General features: G+C 43.5%; 1 protein-coding gene and 1 long non-coding RNA gene across 4 annotated transcripts in view; one reads left to right on the plus strand and one right to left on the minus strand.

Moving 5' to 3' along the window:
* Positions 1 to 7897: 7897 nt before the first annotated feature.
* On the minus strand, positions 7898 to 8386 carry LOC149447465 (uncharacterized). The gene is made up of 2 exons (XR_016305879.1): positions 8275 to 8386; positions 7898 to 8192 (listed from the first exon to the last, which is right to left on the minus strand). It is a non-coding gene; the product is annotated as an uncharacterized LOC149447465 (long non-coding RNA).
* A 6455-nt stretch (positions 8387 to 14841) lies between these two features.
* Positions 14842 to 23296, plus strand: part of TNNI3 (troponin I3, cardiac type) — an 82453-nt gene continuing 73998 nt past the window's right edge. The window contains exons 1-2 of one of the 3 annotated variants that reach the window (XM_089652584.1): positions 14882 to 14924; positions 18571 to 18720. The gene's annotated coding sequence lies outside the window, so the exon portion shown is untranslated. Of the gene's footprint in view, positions 14925 to 18570; positions 18721 to 23296 lie in introns of all 3 variants that reach the window. The other 2 variants (XM_089652585.1, XM_089652583.1) reach the window with 2 other exon arrangements.

Below are 23296 nucleotides of genomic sequence, written 5' to 3' on the forward strand. Positions count from 1 at the left end.
TCCTCCTACGGCTCAGCCTAACAAGCACAGAGCCGTCCAATGAGAACGCATTATCTATGATTGACAGGGACAACGAGGAATAGGAGAAGCGGCTGTAAAGCAATAGGACCTAGCAAGCTAGATTGCGCGCCGTTAAGCTTTGGCATCGCCATGGTGACAGCAGGCTGCTGACTGTTTTGCTCCTGTTTCTATGGCAGTGAGAAAAGACTATAAGACGTCTGTGTTTATTAACCACTTGAGCTCCAGAGGATTTACCCCCCTTAATGACCAGGCCTTTTTTTGCTGTTTGCGCTGCACTAATTCAAATGATAATTGCGCAGTCATGCAATGCTGTACACAAACGAAGTTTACGTCCTTTTTTTCACACAAATAGAGCTTTCTTTTGGTGGTATTTGATCACCTGTGCGCTTTTTATTTTTTAAACAAAAAAAAACCACGAAAATTTTGAAAAAAAACCCAATATTTTCTACTTTCAGCTATCAAAAATATATCGTAAACTCAAAGTTAGTCATAAATTTAAGCCAAAATGTATTCTGCTACATGTTTTTGGTAAAAAAAAAAAATCCCGTGCATTAGCGGGAAAACTGGCGCTATCTAGGAGGGGCGCTAACACTATCGGAAGTCACCAGTGACACTAAAACAGTGATCAGTAAAAATCTGTTCACTATAATCAATGACACTGGTGACAGGGCAGTGAAGGGATCAACTCGGGGGGGGGGGGGGGGCGATCAAGGGGTTAGACAGGATTATTGGTGTATTAGCGGGCAATCTGGCGCTATCTGGGAGGGGCGCTAACACTATCGGAGGTCGCCAGCGACACCGATACAGTGATCAGTAAAAATCGGTTCACTGATCAGTGACACTGGTGACAGGACAGTGAAGGGGTTAACGGGGGGGGGGCGATCAAGGGGTTAAACGGGATTACTGGTGTACTGGCGGGCAAACTGGCGCTATCTGGGAGGGGCGCTAACACTATCGGAAGTCGCCAGCGATGCTGATACAGTGATCAGTAAAAATCGGTTCACTGATCAGTGACACTGGTGACAGGGCAGTGAAGGGGTTAACTGGGGGGGGGCGATCAAGGGGTTAAATGTGACCTAGAGTGTTCTACGGAATGTGTCCAGGCAGAGAAGAATGACATCATATCCTGCCCTGTGTAAATGTCAACACAGGACAGGATAGGACAGGGACCGATCATGTGATTTCAGCCAGAAATCACTGGCTGAAATCTAATGATTGATACCTCCTGGATCGAATCGTGTCACCCGCGGGTCGGCGGGAGTGTGGGCGCACGCCCCCTACCCGTGAATGTGTCGGGAGCGTGGAGCATGTTTTAAAAACGTGCTTTTGCGCTCCACTGCCGCCCTGCACACACACATATATATATATAATATAAAAATAGTGCAGCGCTGAAAATAATGACAAAATGACAAAAAAGTAGTCCACTAAAAGTCTATGTCATATAAACGTATCCAGTGTCAGATGTGGATTCAGAATAGGTGATCCGTGTGGAAATGGCTGGAAAACGCACTCACCAGAAGTAAGACACAAACGCAGTGTGTATATAAAGCTCATGGATCTTCAATCCAGAGGGAAGTAAAGCTGATCCGGTTACAGGAATGGTGGATCCCTCCTCCGCAGATGCAGCAACAGATCTTCCTTAACACGATTAGATGTAGAATTCCAAGACCAAGGTTCTGCAAGCAAAAGCTCCTCAAGGGAGTTTTAGGGAAGGACACCCATAGTGAAGTAGGTAATAAAAGGCAGCTTTATTCACAATAATGATATCCAATTCAAAGCAGGCAGGTATCATACAGATGTGTCAGCAAGACAACTAACCCTGGTACTTTGAGGTTCCATACCTCTGAAGATGTGCGTGCGCACGTAACGCGTAAGGAGGAGCCTGGACGTCGAGACGCTACGCCGCCGGTGCCACGTGGAGGCCCGGCGGCCACTATTCAAAGTACCAGGGTTAGTTGTCTTGCTGACACATCTGTATGATACCTGCCTGCTTTGAATTGGATATCATTATTGTGAATAAAGCTGCCTTTTATTACCTACTTCACTATGGGTGTCCTTCCCTAAAACTCCCTTGAGGAGCTTTTGCTTGCAGAACCTTGGTCTTGGAATTCTACATCTAATCGTGTTAAGGAAGATCTGTTGCTGCATCTGCGGAGGAGGGATCCACCATTCCTGTAACCGGATCAGCTTTACTTCCCTCTGGATTGAAGATCCATGAGCTTTATATACACACTGCGTTTATGTGTCTTACTTCTGGTGAGTGCGTTTTCCAGCCATTTCCACACGGATTACCTATTCTGAATCCACATCTGACACTGGATACGTTTATATGACAGACTTTTAGTGGACTACTTTTTTGTCATTTTGTCATTATTTTCAGCGCTGCACTATTTTTATGTTATTGCTTTTAAGTGTTATTGGTTGCTTAGAGTGCCTAGCCGCTTTCAGGATTAGCGCTCACTGCTGTTTCTTCCTATTCATATATATATATATATATATATATATATATATATATATATATATATATATATATATATATATATATATATATATATATATAGTGGCAGGGCGGCAAGCGGTTAATGACTCTGCATGGTATCATATCCTCACCGCACGTGCTCAACCTGGCCTTGTATAGCAAGGCTTAATAAACTGTCTCCTGCAGGTCCTCCAACATAGCCCTCCTCTCCCCATCCATCATCTGGCTCTCTGATTACAACCTCCTGAGCTCAGCCAATGAACGCCCGCAAACAGCTTAACCACTTCATTACCAGCCTGCCCTGTAGCCATGTTAAACCTAAAACTAAAAATGTATTATATTCAGGGGAAGACTGACAACTCATGGGGCCCCCGGGCAATAGGGGATCATGGGGCCCCTGTGTCCTTGCCCAAACTCAAAAAAGCCTATGAAAAAAGGTACCAGGGGCATCTCATGGGGCCCCCTACTGACCCCGGCCAGTGCCCGAGTTTCCAAATGGTCAGTCTGCCCCTGATTATATTGCAGCTTACTCATCATAAGATGTGATGGCTGCATTCGTTTTCTTTTTTAGGCGTTTCTCCCTCTGTTTTCACCTTGTGGTCTGGCCAGTAACACACGTCCTGTATTAGAATGCCCCAACTCTGGATGAAGGAGTACAGGGGGCACAGCAGACAGCAGTAATGTAAGTCTGTGCAGGTAGGGGAGGTAAATGTATTAGTGGATTTAAAGCGGAGCTCCACCCAAAAGGGAATGTTCAGCTTTAAGGACTGCTCCCCCGCTCCCCATTAAGAATTGGCACCTTTGGGGGGCGGGTACCCGAATTTGACAGGTATCCGCTCCCACTTCCGGTCTGATCGCCTAGGCAATCGGAAGCGGAAGGTGTCCTCCCTCCCTGTAGTCTTTTGGTTCACATGACAGATCCCAGAAGACTACAGGACCATTCATAAAGTGCAGCGCTACTCACGCATGCGCAGTGGGTACCTGGCTGTGAAGCTGCAACCAGTCACAGCCCAGTGCCCACACTGAAGATGCCGGCCTCCTGGAATACAGGACGGCCGGTGAAAGACTGCAGGGGACACACCACAGGACCGAGGGACAGGTAAGTGGCTGTTTTTTAAAATTCAGCAGCTACAGTTTTTGTAGCTGCTGACTTATTTTTTGACAGGAGAGTGGAACTCCGCTTTAAATAACAGGGACAAAACCAGTACACAGAAGATGCTGGCTCTGGTGAGGGAGGAAACTAGTGAAGGAAAGGTGAGTATTTGCTGCCTTCAGTTCCACTTTAACATCCCTGTGTAACTCATACTTACTGTGCAAGTCATAATGCCGAGGCTCTGCCCACAGACTGGACTGGCATTCACCTTCTGCTAGAAGCCACAATTTCGAATCTCGGCCCTATACTATGCAATCTGATTGTACAATCGATGTAAAGTTTCCTTTGGGGCTTGTCTTGACTTGTGGCTGGAGGGCATAAAGTGGAACTTCACTGTCAATATTGACCATTTTACATCCTTATGCTGTAAGCATTAATAGGAAAGCATTTCATATTTACGGTTTTTAAACTTTTTTTTTTTTTTTTTTTTAGATTTCTTCAATTACGTCTTGGTTACCATGCCTAGGCAAATTATTTCATGCATCCAAGGAGTCTTCCTTGGTTTACATGAAAGTCAGTGTCTACAAATGGCAGTACATATACACTGGATTTTTTTTCTTTTTTAACCGCTTGCCGCCCTGCCACTGTATATATACGTGTGCAGGGCGGCAGTGGAGCGCAGAAGCACGTTTTAAAACGTGCTCCACGCTCCCGACACATTCGCGGCTAGGGGGCGTGCGCGAGCGCTTCCGCCGACCCGCGGGCGACACGATTCGATCCAGGAGGCTGAAATCACATGATCGGTCCCTGTCCTATCCTGTGTTGACATTTACACAGGGCAGGATATGATGTCATTCTTCTCTGCCTGGACACATTCCGTTCCAGACAGAGAAGAAGATACAGTAAAAGTGAGTAAAACACTGCACAATTACAGTTAGAACACTCTAGGTCATATTTAACCCCCTGATCGCCCCCCCCCCCCAGTTAACCCCTTCACTGTCCTGTCACCAGTGTCACTGATCAGTGAAGCGATTTTTACTGATCACTGTATCAGTCGCTGGCGACTTCCGATAGAGTTAGCGCCCCTCCCAGATAGCGCCAGTTTGCCCGCTAATACACCAGTAGTCCCGTCTAACCCCTTGATCGCCCCCCCAGTTAACCCCTTCACTGCCCTGTCACCAGTGTCACTGATCAGTGAACCAATTTTTACTGATCACTGTATCAGTGTCGCTGGCGACTTCCGATAGTGTTAGCGCCCCTCCTAGATAGCGCCAGTTTGCCCGCTAATGCACTGGATTTTTTTTTACCAAAAACATGCAGCAGAATACATTTTGGCTTAAATTTATGACTAACTTTGAGTTTACGATATAATTTTTATAGCTGAAAGTAGAAAATATTGTTTTTTTTCAAAAGTTTCGTGGTTTTTTTGTTTATAGCGCAAAAAATAAAAAGCGCACAGGTGATCAAATACCACCAAAAGAAAGCTCTATTTGTGTGAAAAAAAGGACGTAAATTTCGTTTGGTGCTGCACTAATTCAAATGATAATTGCGCGGTCATGCAATGCTGTACCCAAACAGCAAAAAAAGGCCTGGTCATTAAGGGGAGGGTAAATCCTCTGGAGCTCAAGTGGTTAAATACACACACTAGTAATGGCGACAATCAGCGACTTAAAGCGGGACTGCGGCAGGCATTCTGACACTGGAGGGAACTGACTAACTGCCGCCGACATCCCCAGTGACACCAATACAGTGATTAGTGCTAATAAAAAAACACTAACCCTGTACTAATAACACTGGGCAGGAAGGGGTTAACATCTGGGACAATCAAAGGGTTAACTGTGTGCATTTTACTGTGTAAGCACGCTGCTTTGTATTGCTCTACTATGCAGTGCAATACAAAGCAGCTTGCTGGTGCTAACAGGGGAGAGATCTGTATGGTTTACATACAGACCTCTCCCCTGTCAGTGTTCCTCAGCAATCACCGGGTACCAGTGGGGAATCTCCAGCTGGTACCCGGTGATCGAAAGCTGAAGCCGCCAATGGTGGCATGAGTACGGTGGCGTGTGCAGCCCTGCCGCCCTGAAGCAGTACTTCTGCTATAGGGCGGTCAAACATTAAAAACGAATTAGCATTTTTGGTCTGCGGTGCTCAGATGCAGTACAGTTCCACTGAAAAAATGCATGGCTGACCTATGTTTTTAGCACTCACTCAGCCCTGGTTCACACTAGAATCCACATGTGTATCGCACAGTGAGGTGCAATCTGAGCCCACTCATTTTGGAAGGGCTCAAATCGTACCCAAGACATGCAGGCACCTTTTTTTTTTGAGCCGCACTGGAACCGGATCTCGTGGCTGTTTTTTACCATACAATCCAGTGCAGCCAATGCACTGCTTTTGCAATCTGCGTTTAGGGCGTTAACTTTGTATTGACAGGTGCAACACATCACAGACAATGCGATTGCGATGCATTGTGAGAAATGCGCAGGCATCATAGAGTTTCGGGTGGTGGCTGTGAGAATATGTTACATGTTCAAAGGTGAACTTCTCCTTTAAAATTAAAATTCTCAAATGCAATTCTATGTGTATGGCCAGCATTAGCCTTAGAACTATGTAACATGAGGACAAAGCCTAATGCAGGCCATAGACGGGTCGAACATAGGCCGATTTTTCCAACGATAAACGAAAAAAATCGGTCGTTCGATGTTACCACCAACGTATAAAAAAAAAATCATCCGACTAAATCATAAAGTTCACCCCATATCTTCTGTCCCTTTCAGGTCACAGCTCATGCACAGATTTTTTATTGTTAAAACGATCCTCTGATTTGGCCATCATTGCCGGGAAAATCAGCCTCAAATTTCCCAACATAACCGATAGTCTGAAAGTGCAAAATACACGAAAAACGGCCGACGAACTAATCCACTAATGGTACAAAAATCGGCTGATTTTTCTTTCGGCCGAAAATTCGGACGGTTAACGACCCATCTATGGCCTGCACAAGCAGCCCTTCCATCTAGTATCACATTAGGTAGGCTCTTACACTTGGGCTACTTTCACACTGATCCACGGCAAAAAGCATGCGTTTTTAACTGAGATTGTAGGGCATTTTTTTTTTTTAATGAAAAATTGGCAGCACAGAGGCTAAATGGTTAGCACTTCCGCCTGGCAGTACTAGGGTCGTTCGTTCGAATCCCAACCACGGCACCACCTGCCTGGAGTTTGCATGTTCTCCCTGTTCCTGCATGGGTTTCCTCTGTATACTCCAGTTTCCTCCCACAACCCAAAGACATGCTGGTAGGTGAATTGGCTCCTGTCTAAATTGGCCCTAGTATGTGTATGTATGAATATGAGTAAGGCAGGCCATAGGCGGGCTGTTTATCGGTCGAATTTTCGGTCAACAAACAAAAAATCGGTCGGCCCCATTGCCGATGCTGTGGATTTTCCAGCATGACCGATAAAAATGAGGAGATCTGCGAAAAACGACCGACGGGCTGGCCCCACTAACGGCGTGATTATCGGACGATTTTTCGTGCGGACGAAAAGTCGGCCGATAAACGACCCATCTACGGTCTGCATAAGGCTAGGTTCAAATCTGTGTGGATGGTGGTGCTGCTGCGGATCCACACAAAAATATGTGCAGCCGCACCACCCGCACAGAGAAATGCGGACCCGTGGGCGGGTGCCATTAATTCTAATGGCATGCCGCCCGCACTGGAAAACACAACCGTACTGGGAACCGAGGTTCAGGGACTTCTTTTCTGCCAGTCACGGGAGTCCATTCAAATGAATGGGCTCTAGTACAGGGGCGGACGGACCATTTGGAAACTCGGGCACTGCCCGAGGGCCCATGGTCAGTAGGGGGCCCCATGAGATGCCCCTGGTACCTTTCTCATAGGCTTTTTTTGAGTTTGGGCAAGGACACAGGGGCCCCATGATCCCCTATTGCCCGGGGGCCCCATGAGTTGTCAGTCCGCCCCTGCTCTAGTACTTACATAAAACTCGGCCCACATATATGTGAACCAGGGGTTAGGGACCTTAGATTGTACGTCCTTGGAGGGTTAGGGACTGATGTGAATGTACAATATATATGTAAAGAGCTGCGTAAATTGACGCGCTATATAAGTACCTGAAATAAAAAGGGAAAAGAAAAGAACATATGACTTAAACCACAACACAGGTGAGTTATTGCCGTGTTTTTCATTGCTTTCAATAGAGAGGTGCATTTTTTTTAACTTTACCAAAAATGCATCAAGCACGATAAAAAAAAAATAAAAAAAAATACACCAACAGATCAACGTGAAGAGTTTCATAGGAATACACAGTAAAGTGCTTATTTTTTTAATTCAAAAGCAGAAGAAAACAGAGAAGTGTGAAAGCAGCCTACTGAGAGCAGATCTATAGGAGATTGTCCAATCAGATTGTATGGTGTATGGTGAGCTCAGGAGCTTGGACTGTGCTCACCATTTACACACCCGGATATTTGGAATCAGAACTCATAGCTCAGTAAACTTCACTCACAATGCATCTGCAGGTCCAGGGCAGGACTGAAGCCCCATAGAGTCGGATAAACGTCTCCACTCCCTCCAGAAGCCATGGAGCCTGGAAAGCAACGGTCAGATATTAGCACAGCTGCCATAGGCGCTCAGTGTAATACATACAGGAGGACAACACACATACTCACACTCAGTGTTCTGGGGGCTTCCAAACAGCACACAAGTACAATCCAACTACACAGCCTCAACCAATCGTTTAAATGACCAATTCATCCTCCTACGGCTCAGCCTAACGAAGCACAGAGCCGTCCAATGAGAACGCAATATCTATGATTGACAGGGACAACTAGGAATAGGAGAGGCGGCTGTAAAGCAATAGGACCTAGCAAGCTAGATTGCGCGCCGTTAAGCTTTGTCGTCGCCATGGTGACAGCAGGCTGCTGACTGTTTTGTGCCTGTTGTTTCTATGGCAGAGAGGAAAGACTATAAGACGTCTCTGTGTTTATTAATGACTCTGCATGGTATCATATCCTCACCGCACGTGCTCAACCTGGCCTTGTATAGCAAGGCTTAATAAACTGTCTCCTGCAGGTCCTCCAACATAGCCCTCCTCTCCCCATCCATCATCTGGCTCTCTGATTACAACCTCCTGAGCTCAGCCAATGAACGCCCGCAAACAGCTTAACCACTTCATTACCAGCCTGCCCTGTAGCCATGTTAAACCTAAAACTAAAAATGTATTATATTCAGGGGAAGACTGACAACTCATGGGGCCCCCGGGCAATAGGGGATCATGGGGCCCCTGTGTCCTTGCCCAAACTCAAAAAAGCCTATGAAAAAGGTACCAGGGGCATCTCATGGGGCCCCCTACTGACCCCGGCCAGTGCCCGAGTTTCCAAATGGTCAGTCTGCCCCTGATTATATTGCAGCTTACTCATCATAAGATGTGATGGCTGCATTCGTTTTCTTTTTTAGGCGTTTCTCCCTCTGTTTTCACCTTGTGGTCTGGCCAGTAACACACGTCCTGTATTAGAATGCCCCAACTCTGGATGAAGGAGTACAGGGGGCACAGCAGACAGCAGTAATGTAAGTCTGTGCAGGTAGGGGAGGTAAATGTATTAGTGGATTTAAAGCGGAGCTCCACCCAAAAGGGAAAGTTCAGCTTTAAGGACTGCTCCCCCGCTCCCCATTAAGAATTGGCACCTTTGGGGGGCGGGTACCCGAATTTGACAGGTATCCGCTCCCACTTCCGGTCCGATCGCCTAGGCAATCGGAAGCGGAAGGTGTCCTCCCTCCCTGTAGTCTTTTGGTTCACATGACAGATCCCAGAAGACTACAGGACCATTCATAAAGTGCAGCGCTACTCACGCATGCGCAGTGGGTACCTGGCTGTGAAGCTGCAACCAGTCACAGCCCAGCGCCCACACTGAAGATGCCGGCCTCCTGGAATACAGGACGGCCGGTGAAACGGGCTGCGAGGGACACACTGGGGGACAGATAAGTGGCTGTTTTTTAAAAGTCAGCAGCTACAGTTTTTGTAGCTGCTGACTTTTATTTTTTGACAGCATGAGTGGAACTCCGCTATAAATATACTAACAAGTTGAAGCCAAACTCCAGCTCACACTTTATAAGCAGTTACAGCGAACGTTTTTTTGTTTTTCCTGTTGGGATAAAGGTTTAACACAAATAAATAATAGCTGATCATTTTAGGCACTCCTATCAGTGTTAAATGGTTTGTCCCATCCATGTAACGTGCTACATTTTGCTGGATAGCTTGTGCTTCTGAAAAACAACAGACTTTCTGCCTGGATCACCAGGTTAAAATAAAGGCAAGAAAGCCTAAAAAAGAAAACAAATACAGTCATCACATCTAAGAATTGGTAAGCTTCAATATAAATTGCATATAATACACTGCTCAAAAAAAGGAACATTTTGTGGATGGTGTTCTGGGGTATTTCCTTCCAGATCTGAACCAGGGCATCACTGAGCTCCTGGACAGTCTGAGGTGCAACCTGACAGCGTCGGATGGACCAAAACATGATATCCCAGAGGTGTTCTATTGGATTTAGGTCAGGCGAGTGTGGGGGCCATTCAATGGTATCAATTCCTTCATCCTCCAGGAACTGCCTGCATACTCTCGCCACATGAGGCCGGGCATTGTCATGCACCAGGAGGAACCCAGGACCCACTGCACCAGCGTAGGGTCTGACAATGGGTCCAAGGATTTCATCCCGATACTCAATGGCAGTAAGGGTGCCATTGTCTAGCCTGTAGAGGTCTGTGCATCCCTCCATGGATATGCCTCCCCCTAACTATCACTGAACCACCACCAAAACGGTCATGCTGATTGATGTTATAGGCAGCATAACGTTCTTCAGACTTCTCCAGACCCTTTCAAGTCTGTCACATGTGCTCAGGGTGAACCTGCTCTCATCTCTGAAAAGCACAGGGCGAAAATTCTGACGTTCAATGGCAAATGCCAATCAAGCTCTATGCTGTCGGGCAGTGAGAACAGGGCCCATTAGAGGATGTCGGGCCCTCAGGCCACCCTCATGAAGTCTGTTTCTGATTGTTTGGTCAGAGACATTCACACCAGTGGCCTGCTGGAGGTCGTTTTGTAGGGCTCTGGCAGTGCTCATCCTGTTCCTCCTTGCACAAAGGAGCAGATACCAGTCCTGCTGATGGGTTAAGGACCTTCTACGGCCCTGTCTAGCTCTCCTAGAGTAACAGCCTGTCTCCTGGAATCTCCTCCATGCTCTTGAGACTGTGCTGGGAGAAACAGCAAACTTTCTGACAATGACACGAATTGATGTGCCATCCTGGAAGAGTTGGACTGCCTGTGCAACCCCTGTAGGGTCCAGGTATCGCCTCATGCTACCAGTAAGGACAATGACCCTAGCCAAATGCAAAACTAGTGAAAAACAGTCAGAAAAGATGAGTACGGAAAAAAATGTCAGTGGTCTCCACCTGTAAAACTATTCCTGTTTTGGGCTCGCCTCATTGTTGCCCATCTAGTGCACCTGTTGTTAATTTCATTAACGCCAAAGCAGCTGAAACTGATTAACAACCCCCTCTGCTACTTAACTGTCCAGATCAATATCCCAAGAGTTTAATTGACTTGATGCTATACTCTGATTAAAAAGTGTTCCTTTCATTTTTTGAGCAGTGTAAATATAATATAATACATAGCTAGGTGGATGGAGCTCTAGAGCCAGCTCCGGCTCTAAGGGTTAAAACTCAGTGATCACATGACCGATGATCTCTGATTGTCAGTCACCTCTCTCTGCTCTGCTTAAAATTTCATGCTCCCAACTTTGTGGGAAGAGTTTGGGGATGGCCCCTTCCTGTTCCCACATGACTGCGCACCAGTGCACAAAGCAAGGTCCATAAAGACATGGATGAGTGAGTTTGGAGTGGAGGAACTTGACTGGCCTGCACAGAGTCCTGACCTCAACCCAATAGAACACCTTTGGGATGAATTAGAGCAGAGACTACGCACCAGGCCTTCTCGTCCGACATCAGTGCCTGACCTCACAAATGCGCTTCTGGAAGATTAGACAAACATTCCCATAGACACACTCCTAAACCTTGTGGACAGCCTTCCCAGAAGACTTGAAGATGTTATAGATGCAAAGAGTGGGACAACTCAATATTGAACCCTACGGACTAAGACTGGGATGCCATTAACGTTTCCTGTGCGTGTAAAGACAGGCATCTGGATAGCTTTGTCAAAATAGTGTATATGCCGGCACCCGCTGTGATTGTACATAGTGGGAGCCTGTCAGCAAGTCCCAGCCAATGATCTACGGCCAGGACCTGCTGATTGGCTGTGTACAATTACAGCCCAGAGCTCTGTGTTGACAATCAACACAGAGCTCTGTACAGAAACGATGATCTCTCTGTTTCTCATCTCTGCAAAGAGATGTTAGTGAAAGCATCACACTTTACACACATTACATGTAGTTAGGCACATATTTAACTCCTTGATCGCCCTAGATGTTAACCTCTTTCCAGCCAGCATCATTAGTCCAGTGACCGTGTATAATATCACTGTATTAAAGGATACGTTCACCTTTTGCTTAAAAATAATAAGTGTACATTTTTTGTAGGTAAATAAAATGTGCATTAATAATTTTTGGCTGCAGGAGCCTGTAAAGCATTGCACCAGTGATCAGCAGATCACTGGAGCCATGCAGGAACCGTACCCCGCAGACCTGTCAGTATATCTGCTTGATTGTACCACACGCTGAAAACATGCGTCTGTTGACTTATGTTTTATCATAAAGCATGAAAACGCACCAAGAAGCATGTAAATGTTTGTTGATGTGCATTATGATGTGTTGACATCCAATACAAAGTGCATTGCAACACACGCTGAAAACATATGACATTGTGACGCATGTCAACTTATGTTTTATTGCACTTGCATTGATTTCAATGGAAAACGCATCAGGGGAAAAATATATGGGTGTAGTTCCAGCCTAAAAAAAATGAAAATGTCTGCCACTCTTACAGTCCCGCAGCAGGCCCCCTTCCTGCCATCTCCCCCCCACCACCCCCCATGGTGGCAGAACACCAGGGCCTGGTTGCAAGTGTGACCTTGCAACCCAGGTAGTTCCACCACTGGGTTAATTGCATCCAGTCACCAGGGTTCTTCTAGCAGTGAAAGTTTTGACATGATTAACTTTTTCATTGCTGGCAGATGGCCTTCTGTGTGCAGCTCCCGCCCCCAGCCCCCTTTTATACCTACCAGAGCCTGATCTTGATCTAGCAATACGTATGACAGCAGAGGCTCTCTCATTTCTCATTGGCTTAGAGACAGCAGTCTCAACTATGCACGAAAACATAGGATTGGGGTGGAAAACATCTCTGCTGGGGTCGGGAAAAATGACAGCATGTAGGCAGATAGCCTACTAGTAGCTAGTTAGTTGCTACCCTAGTCGGGAGGGATGGAGTTAATGCCTTTTTGCTGCCATTCTCAGGTCTGTCTTCACAGGCTTTTCAGGTCTCATCCACTGGTCCTGTGCATATAAAAAGGGACAGGTGTCTGGGCTGAGAGGATTGAGGAGCAAATGAACTAGCACAGAGTGCGAGCAGTAGCCACCTGCCTGTCTTCAGAAGTCCTCCACATATAGATAGACAGAGAGAGCTTTCTTTTGGTGTTATTTTATCACCACTGGGTTTTTTATTCTTGCTAAACAAATTAAAAAATATCAAAAATGTTGAAGAAAATGTTTTTCTTAGTTTGTGTTACACTAATGGGCACTGATATATGACACTGATAGGCTGCACTGATGGGCATTAATGAGGCTGCACTGATGAGGTAGCACTGATGAGGCTGCACTGATGGGCACTGATGAGGCTGCACTGATGAGGTGGCACTCATGGGGCGGCACTGATGGGCACTGATAAGTTGCACTGATGGGCACTGATGAGGAGGCACAGATGGGCACTGATATACTACACTGATGGGCACTTATATGCTGCACTGATGGGCATTGATTGGCACTGCTGGAACTGCACTGATCATCAGAGCACTGGTGATCAGTGCCCTCAGTGTAAACCATGTACTGACAGCCTTGCCGGCAAGTCTGTTTACATGTAATCAGCTATGATTGGACACAGCTAATCACATTGTAAAGGGCCATTGAGGTTGGTCCTCTACGCAGATCTATGATCAGCTGTGTCCAATGGACACAGTGGTCACTGGGCACGCCTGATGCGCAGCTCAGGGGCATGCAGGGAGAACTGTGCAGTAGCCATCTTTCAGCTATAGCGCAGGATTGAGGTGGTTAAATTGCAGTCAATTGACAGCTTCAGTCACTTACTTGAGTTTGTAAACTAAGGTGTCCGTTTATGAACCAGCGGTAATAGATCGCTGCTCAGTTCTCCTGTGAATGCAGTTTATGAAGCAGTTCTCCGAGCGAAGGCAGAACGGTCTCCAAACGCTGGATAACGGTCTACAAACTCTGGAAAACGGCTCATTTTACTATAATCTCGCGAGATTACAGTAAAAGATCAGTTTACTAAACAGAGGTAAATTATCACTGCTTAGTTTGCGGTCCCTCCGATTCTCCAGCTCTGGGCTGGAGAATCTGGAGGGAGAACACAGATCTCCAGAGAAGGGCTGACATGATCTCCTGGGTGTCATAAACTGTGAATGACCAGAGAATAGCTGAGATCTGTTGAATCGCAGCTATTCTCTGTTTCATAAACGGACACCAAAGTGGCTAGGGATTCCCTTCATCTTAAGCAGAGTATACACTCTTTATTTACAAAGCTGTTCTTTTTTTTAAAAAAAAAAAGGGGAATACTTTGATCCAGAAAATGAATCCCATTGGGTAGTGGAGTTAGGGTTAGTTCTTTTCCCCTGTGTGGCAAAATGCACAATATTTGATCCTGATTAAATGCACATCTAATTATATTGAATACAAAATAGTCACATCAAAAATCACAGATACATTTTGTAATAACTCAGAACACTATGTGTGATACATTCCCTTCCAGCAGTGATCACTAATGTGAAATGTTTTATACAACGTCAGTATTGCACCATTCTGCACGTATCTTTTGATAAAGTCAAATGGCTGGCTGTCATCACAAGTCAGATACTTTTCCTGCTATAGTGGACAAAGGAATTTCTGGCATAATGGAGTGTGATAAGGAAGCCAGCAAGATAACAAGCTGAAGAGATCTAACTGCCCCTACCTTACAAGGAGAGGTCTGCTTTCCAAATCATTATAAGAGGTACTGATTTATTTGGTTCAGCTTCTTTCTCCTAGAACCCTTCAAAGAGAACACACCTTATTCTACTATCTGGAACATCTGAGATATTCAGGTAAAACCAACAATCATTATAATGAGAAAGAAACCACTGCATTTATTTATTTATTATTATTAATGTTTCCCAATTTATCATGATCAGTTTTGGACTAGCAAATATGTAGCGAATAGTAGTATAGAGATCACTGACCCCCTTACAATTAGCGCTTATATGCCATTACAGAGGACACTGTACACTGGTTACCCCATACTGAATGTATATGTGCAGCAGGTGTGTGTGTGAACAGTGGGTATTTATTATGTACAGTAAGATTGTATTGTAAGTTACTTCTGAGAAAACAATGTCTGTGTTAAGTAGGGTACACGCTATAGGATTTCCTATATTGTTGGCAGCATGTTGTACCCGAGGGTGGTACAAATTGTACGAAAATACTCGAACGACAAAAGCTTTTTTTTGTTTGACGTAGAAACACTCTACATAGGTTGTATTGTTGTTTATTGTTTCCAATCATGTGCAGTCTTTCATATCTGATTTTTCTCGTACAAAAACAGTACACATTAAATGAAAATTGTTAGTTCTGTTCACGTGTGAGAAAATTTTGCGAGTTTGCCCCTTTGGAAATGTTCATTTGGAAGATCTGAAACTTTCACCTGTCGAAAGTTGTGTATACATTATCAGAAAATCGCGTGGAAATGTTCCCCCAATTTTCTTATACTGTTTACCCTATTTTAGGCAATGTTCTGTATATCCTGGTCCCAGACTACAATCTAGCTATTATTTCCGCATCAACAATTTGAAATGTAGTCATAGCTGCGGAAAACTGATCATGCAGATGTAGGTAACTTTCAATGATAACTTTCATATCAAAGAATATCTGTTGCTCACAATAAAAATAAGTGGCAAGTTTGCACAACCTAATGGAGCGAGGAAATAAGAAAAAATAGTTTGTGCTTAATTAATCAATAACAAATTCACTATGGCCTGTTAAAACCACAATTTTTATTGTTTAGGAATATGCATTTTGCAGATTTGCAGAAACACACTACATTCCATATGACGTTTGTTCCTATGGGTCATGTTCACATCTATGCAGTTATCACCAGAGCATTTTTTGAAAGGTGCAGGTACTTTTTTACATGCAGCAATGCTTTTTCGGCTCCAAAAACGCATGACAAAACACATGTTCATGCATTCATTTATGAGAACAGACACCTCCTTCTAGCAGCTTTAACACATCCCAAAAATGCAAAATGCATTAAAAACACATAAAAAATGTGCATGAAGAAAAAACACAAAAAGCTCTAAAAAAAACGGGTCTTACAAACGCATAGATGTGAACCTAGAGATACATAAGATTTTAATAAATAGAGTGTTGCTACAGAATTTATTGAACCATGCTTTATTGTTTTTTTTTTTTGCCTTCCTCTGGATCAACTGTGGGTGTAGGATTCTGCATATGGAGGCTTTCTATTTATTTATTCTTTTTTTTTTTCCCACTGGTTGAACTAGATAGACATGTCTTTTTTCAACCTGACTATGTAACTATATAAAAAAAATAAATAATGAAAACCTCTACATGCAAACAGTATAGTAATAGCGAGGTCGCTCGACAAACCTAAAATCAAACGAAAGCAAGTTACTTTTTTTCTGAACTGACACAGTGGGAGTATTTACTAAACCTGCAAGGTGCAAAATCTAGTACAGCTCTGCATAGAAACCAATCAGCTTCCAGGTTTTATTGTCAAAAGCTTAATTGAAAAAGTTGAAGTTAGACGCCGATTGGCTACCATGCACAGCTGCACCAGATTCTGTGCTCTCCAGTTAGAAAATCTCTATTCTATAGACAGACATGATTCACCAACCTGCAGAATCACTTACCTGCTAAAAGTGCAATATCAAGCAGTAATGCTACATGGATTTTTCCCTTGAAATTTTGAAGGCTAAATGCACTTCCTGTATACTTATTTCAGGAGTGGGCAACTGTGGCCCTCCAGCTGTTGTAGAACTACAAGTCCCATGAGGCATTGCAAAACTGACGGTTACAAGCATGACTCCCAAAAGAAGAGGCATGATGGGACTTGTAGTTCACCAACAGCTGGAGGGCCACAGTTGCCCACCCCTGACTTATTTTATATTCCCCTTCCCTTACAATCCTAGCAAATTCTGTATATTAGCACTACCACTCTGCTTTACCTGTGGGCCCAAATCTTCAAAAAATTATCAAGATGGGGATGATGCTTTCTGCTGAAGTGAACTTTGACCACAGGGCACATGCATAGTTGCCAGCATTTCCCAAAGATTTTTAGGGACACTTTTTTTTCCTGTATGTCCAGAAACATGGTATGGGCAGAGTAACATTTTAATTATGGGTGGGGCATTCAATTGTGGGTGTGGCTGAACATTAATTGAAAAACAAATGCGGTACTGTATAAATGTTTTAGGCAACTGTGAAAAAATGCTGTAAATGAAGAATGCTTTTAGAAATAAAAGTGTTCATAGTTTGTTTTTATCAATTAACACAAGGGAAAGTAAATGACCAGAAGAGAAATAAAAATCACATCAATATTTGGTATGACCACCCTTTTGCTTTCAAAACGCCATACATTTTTCCAGGTACACTTACACACAGTTTTGTAGTTTTTGATGGAATTTGGCAAGTAGGTTGTTCCAAAATCTTGGAGAACTAACCACAGTGGATGTAGGCTGCCTCCAATCCTTCTGTCTCTTCATGTAATCCCAGAAAGACTCTATGATGTTGAGATCTGGGCTCTGTGGGTGCCAAACTATCACTTCCAGGACTCCTTGTTCTTCTTTACACTGTAGGTAGTTCTTAATGACATTGGCTGCATGTTTGGGGTTGCTGTCTTGCTGCAAAATACATTTTGGGCCAATCACATGTGTCCCTGAGGTTATGGCATGATGGATAAGTACCTGGCTGTATTTCTCAGCATTGAGGGCACCATTGATCCTGACCAAATCTCCAACTCCATTTGCAGAATTGCAGCCCCAAACTTTCAAGAAACCTCCAGCATGCTTCACTATTGCCTGTAGACACTGATTTTTGTTCTGCTCTCCAGCCCTTCATAAAAAAAACTGCATTTTGCTGCAGCCAAACATTTCAGATTTTGACTTGTCAGTCCAGAGTACCTGCTGTCATTTTTCTGCACCCCAGTTCCTGTGTTTTCATGCATAGTTGAGTCACTTAGCCTTGTTTCCACGTTGTATGAGATGTGTGATTGGCCCCAAATGTTTTCCTCATCAGGACAACGACCCCAAATATACAGCCAATATAGTTAAGAACTCAGTGTCCTAAGGAGTCCTGGAAGTGATCGTTTGGCCAGTACAGAGCTCTGATCTCAATACCATCAAGTCTCCCTGGGATTACATGAAGAGAGAGAAGGATTTGAGGCAGCTGACATCCACAGAAGATCTGTGGTTAGTTCTCCAAGATAAAACAAGCAGGGTGTAGTGAGTGCTTGCACAGCGCTAAAAAATACTAAAAAAATATAAAATAGCAATTCTCAATCACGAACTTCATGTGAATCACATAATACCATTATGAACCATATGGCATTTAATGTTGATAATAACATACATCAATAAACACCAAAAAGTGAAAAATGCAAGGTGTCTGATGAATAATATAGCCTTTAAAAAACATTGGTTGTGTTGGGGTAAAGAGATCTTTTCCTTATTTCAGGCTATCTACTTGCCATCAGGTCCTGAGGGCCCAAACTGAGCTAATCTACCTGTTTGGTAGTCCTATCTGCTCACTGGGGACTGTAAGACCACCTCAGGTTAAAGGTATTGGGTTATTTTCTGAAAAGCAGGCCTGCTAATACAAAAAAAGGTCAGTAGCCTCCACCTGTAAAACCATTCCTGTTTTGGGGGTTGTCTCATTGTTGCCCATCTAGTGCACCTGTCGTTAATTTCATTAACACCAAAGCATCTGAAACTGATTAACAACCCCCTCTGCTACTTAACTGACCAGATCAATATCCCAGGAGTGTAATTGACTTGATGCTATACTCTGATTAAAAAATGTTTGTTTAATTTTATATGTATAATAAAAATACATATGAATTTAAAAAAACATATTGATTAGAATTTCCTAATGTAAAATTTTGGCTTGGCAGTGGGATTTTAAGATCTTGGCTTAAGAGGGGCGAAGCCGGTGATGTAGCAGGCAATCCTATGAAGTAGGGCAGAAAGTAACTACACTTGATGCCAACACCTAAACGGAGCAATCGCCAACACTAAGCTCTGGTTCACACTGAATGCAACTTTAAAATTGTGCTACTTCACTTGTAGTAGCTCGATTCCAAAGCTGCAGATCAGTGTGATTTGTACCTTCTGATTTCACTGTGGCTTGCGACTTCATTTAACAGAAGTCATCGCAAGTTGCAATGAAATTGGAAAAAAGTAGTGCAGGAACTATTTTTGAAATCACACTACTTCAAATCGTACTAAGACAGTGACAGAAATACATTAGATGCGACTTCAGGTGCGATTTGTAAATCTCATGTCGCACCTGCAGTTGCACTGGCGTGAACCAGGGCTTAAGGGGGTAGTAAAAGGTTTCTACAGTTGCAAGAAAAAGTATGTGAACCCCTTGGGATTACGTGGAGTTTTGCATGAATTGGGCATAAAATGTGCTCTGAACGTCATCTAAGTCACAACAATAGAAGAACACAGTCTGCTGAACATAATACTACACAAACATTAGATGTTGCCATGGTTTAATTGCACATAACATGTAAACATTCACAGTGCAGGGAGGAAAAAGTATGTGAACCTTTGGACTTAAAAACTGGTTGACCCTCCTTTGGCAGCAATAACCTCAACCAAACATTTCCTGTAGTTGCAGATCAGACCTGCACAACGATCTGGAGTAATTTTGGATCACTCCTCTTCACAAAACTGTTTCAGTGTAGCAATATTCTTGGGATGTCTGATGTGAATCGCTCTCTTAAGGTCATGCCACAGCATTTCAATCGGGTTGAGGTCAGGACTCTGACTGGGCCACTCCAGAAGGCGTATTCTGTGCTGTTGCAGCCATTGTTTTGTTGAATTACTTGTATGCTTTGGGTCATTGTCCTGTTGCATCACCCATCCTCTGCGGAGCTTCAGTTGGTGGACAGATGGCCATATGTTTTCCTGCAAAATGTCTTGATAAACTCTGGAATTCATTTTCCCATCCATGACAACAATCCGTCCAGGCCCTGAGGCAGCAAAGCAGCCCCAAACCATGATGCTCCCTCCGCCATGTTTTACAGTGGGGATGAGGTTTTGATGTTGGTGTGCTGTGCCTTTTTTCTCCACACATAGTGTTGTGTGTTCTTCCCAAACAACTCAATCTTGGTTTCATCTGTCCACAGTATATTTTGCCAGTAGTGCTGTGGAACATCCAGGTGCTCTTTTGCAAACTTCAAACGTGCTGCAATATTCTTTTTGGACAGCAATGGTTTCCTCCGTGGTGTCCTCCCATGTACTCCATTCTTGTTTAATGTTTTCCTTATTGTAGATGTGTCAACAAAAATGTTAGCATGTGCCAGAGATTTCTGTAGGTCTTTAGCTGACACTCTGGGATTCTTCTTTACCTCATGCAGCATTCTGCGCTGTGCTCTTGCAGTCATTTTTACAGGACGACCACACCTAGGGAGAGTAGCAACAGTGCTAAACTTTCTCCATTTGTAGACAGTCTGTCTTACCGTGGACACATGAACATCAAGGCTTTTGGAGATACTTTTGCAACCCTTTCCAGCTTCATGCAAGTCAACAATTCTTGATCGTAGGTCTTCTGAGAGCTCTTTTCTGCGAGGCATGGTTCACATCAGACAGTGCTTCTTGAAACCAGTAAACCCAAAACAGGTGTGTGTTTTTTAAGGGCAGGACAGCTGTCAGCAACACATCCAATATCATCACACTGATTGGAGTCAAGGTTGGCTCACTCCTGGCTCCAATTAGCTCTGGGAGAAGTCATTAAGCTAGGGCGTCACATACTTTTTCCTCCCTGCACTGTGAATGTTTACATGTTATGTGCAATTAAACCATGACAACATCTAATGTTTGTGTAGTATTATGTTCAGCAGACTGTGTTCTTCTGTTGTTGTGACTTAGATGACGTTCAGAGCACATTCTATGCCCAATTCATGCAAAACTCCACGTAATCCCAAGGGGTTCACATACTTTTTCTTGCAACTGTACATGTCGATGGTCCTGTGAATAGAGACTGCATATATATTGCCTATACTGCCTCTGTTGCTATCTAAGGAGTGCACATTATCATGTGAGTGTATCTTTTATTAATATTTGCAAATACATTTTTAGATTATTACATAAAGCACTGTAATGGGTTAATCTTTTGTCTTTGAACACGGTCTCGGGAATTATTGAATTTTAAGAACATCATACAGTATAATCCAATGGAACCATTTGGGAGTGTGGAGCAATCCTTAGGATCGATCCAAGCTTTAAAGGAAGCTGTTGGAATTATGTTAAACAACATTGGACATTTTATTTATTTTTTTATTTTTTAATTATTTTTTTATTACTTTATTGAAATTGTTTCGCTTTGAATTAACAAATGATATATTGCGGCACTGAATCATTTTGTTGAAATACTTAATAGAGGAAACAGCCATGTAAAGATCTTGGTGCACATGAAACCTGAGTCTTTTTCACTACCGTTATTCACAACAATTTTCTTGTGCCTACCACTTGAAGTCCTAATCCTTGGATTGTGCACCCCAGAGCTAAGCCACTGAGTGGTTCCTGGAGTGGTTAAAGAAGAAATCTAGGTATGGGATTTTCAACATAGTTACATCGGTCCAGCTTGGACTAATGTAACTATGTATTTACCATACCTGTGGGATGCCCCTGGAAGCTGAAAATCACTGTAGTAGGCATCACTGCACCAGTGATCTCCATTTGCTTCCAGGTCCCATGCAGAGTGGCTGTCCTGCTGCATTGTAACACAGCTGGTCAGCCATTCAGCATGGGCGCCATTCAGAAAACGCTTTGCATTTTGTCAAGAAACATTCTCTGATTGGATGAGGCGCAGAGTGTGACATCAGCGCCTTGCGTCCTCACTCTGTCCAATCAGTGAACACTTTGCATTCGTTGAGAAAATCAAAGCATTCTTTGGTTATAAAAAATCCAAATGGTATCACCCAGTAAGTAAAGAGGCCAAATACTTGCTAACTTTTGGATGTGGTAGATAGCATGTTCCCGCTCTGTGGTTTCTTAGGCTAAAAGTAATTTTTTATATTATAATCACACTTTTACATTTTTGCTCTATTTTTATTATAACAATAAATACACAGATTTACGGATTAGCTCTTCTAAGAAGTCCGTGCAAAACAGAAGTGTGACTGAGTTTAAGATAAATGTGTAACAGATTAGTAAAAGTCTTATTTATAAAATTTCTGCCTCTGCTGCTTTATCCACGTTCCCCCCAGGGTTTACCCCCTTATGACTAGGGCTATAAAGAGGATGTTTTAACTGGCTCACTAGAACAGGTAAAGAAAATAAAAAGAGATGATCTGTTGGAAAAGAAGGATAAGGAAAGGAAGATACATGATTTGGCTTTCATTACAGGCTACTCGAGTCAATATAAATTGGTGGCGACGATTGTTAGAAAACACTGGTTGACTCTGAGGAGGGATGAAGTCCTAAATAAGTTACCCAGGAAACCATTGTTCATCTATAGCAGGGGTGGCTAACCTGTGGCTCTCCAGCTGTTGTGGAACTACATTTCCCATGAGGCATTGCAAAGATGGGAAGTTACTGACTTGCAGAGGCATGATGGAACTTGTAGTCCTGCAGCAGCTGGAGAGCCACAGGTTGGCCACCCCTGATCTATAGGAAACCACCAACGTTAAGAACTAGACTGGTTAAAAATGTTCCCGACGTACCTAGGAAGGTGTCCACTTTCCTGGATAGGGTCGGTTTTTTCAAATGCAGAAGGTGTTTAGCATGTAAAAACATGAAAGGGGATAACAAGAGGAATTATGGCAATTTTCAATCTTGTTTTAATGGATCATCATATAAAATTAAGAAGTTTATATCTTGTGATAATTCCTATGTTACTTATCTGCTGGAATGCCCTTGTCATTTCCAGTACATAGGTAGAACTACAAGGAAACTTATTAGAAATATAAAAAAGGGTTATAAATATCACAGCTTGTCACATCATTATAGGGTATGTCATAACAGGGATCCATCATCCCTTAAGTTTTGTGGGATAAACAGAATTGATACCCCATGGAGAGGGGGTGATATGGTCAAAAATATTTCGCAAAATGAAACCAAATGGATATACCAAATGGGGACGTTGATTCCCAAAGGGTTAAATGCAGATATTGACATAAATAGTTTTTTGTCTAATTGGTAAAAGCTTGTCTGAGTGCAAATTTTGTAATATT

The sequence above is a fragment of the Staurois parvus genome, unplaced genomic scaffold (assembly GCF_062004578.1).
Source record: "Staurois parvus isolate SC_StPar_1 unplaced genomic scaffold, SC_StPar_1.0 ptg000686l, whole genome shotgun sequence".
NCBI lineage: Eukaryota > Metazoa > Chordata > Amphibia > Anura > Ranidae > Staurois > Staurois parvus.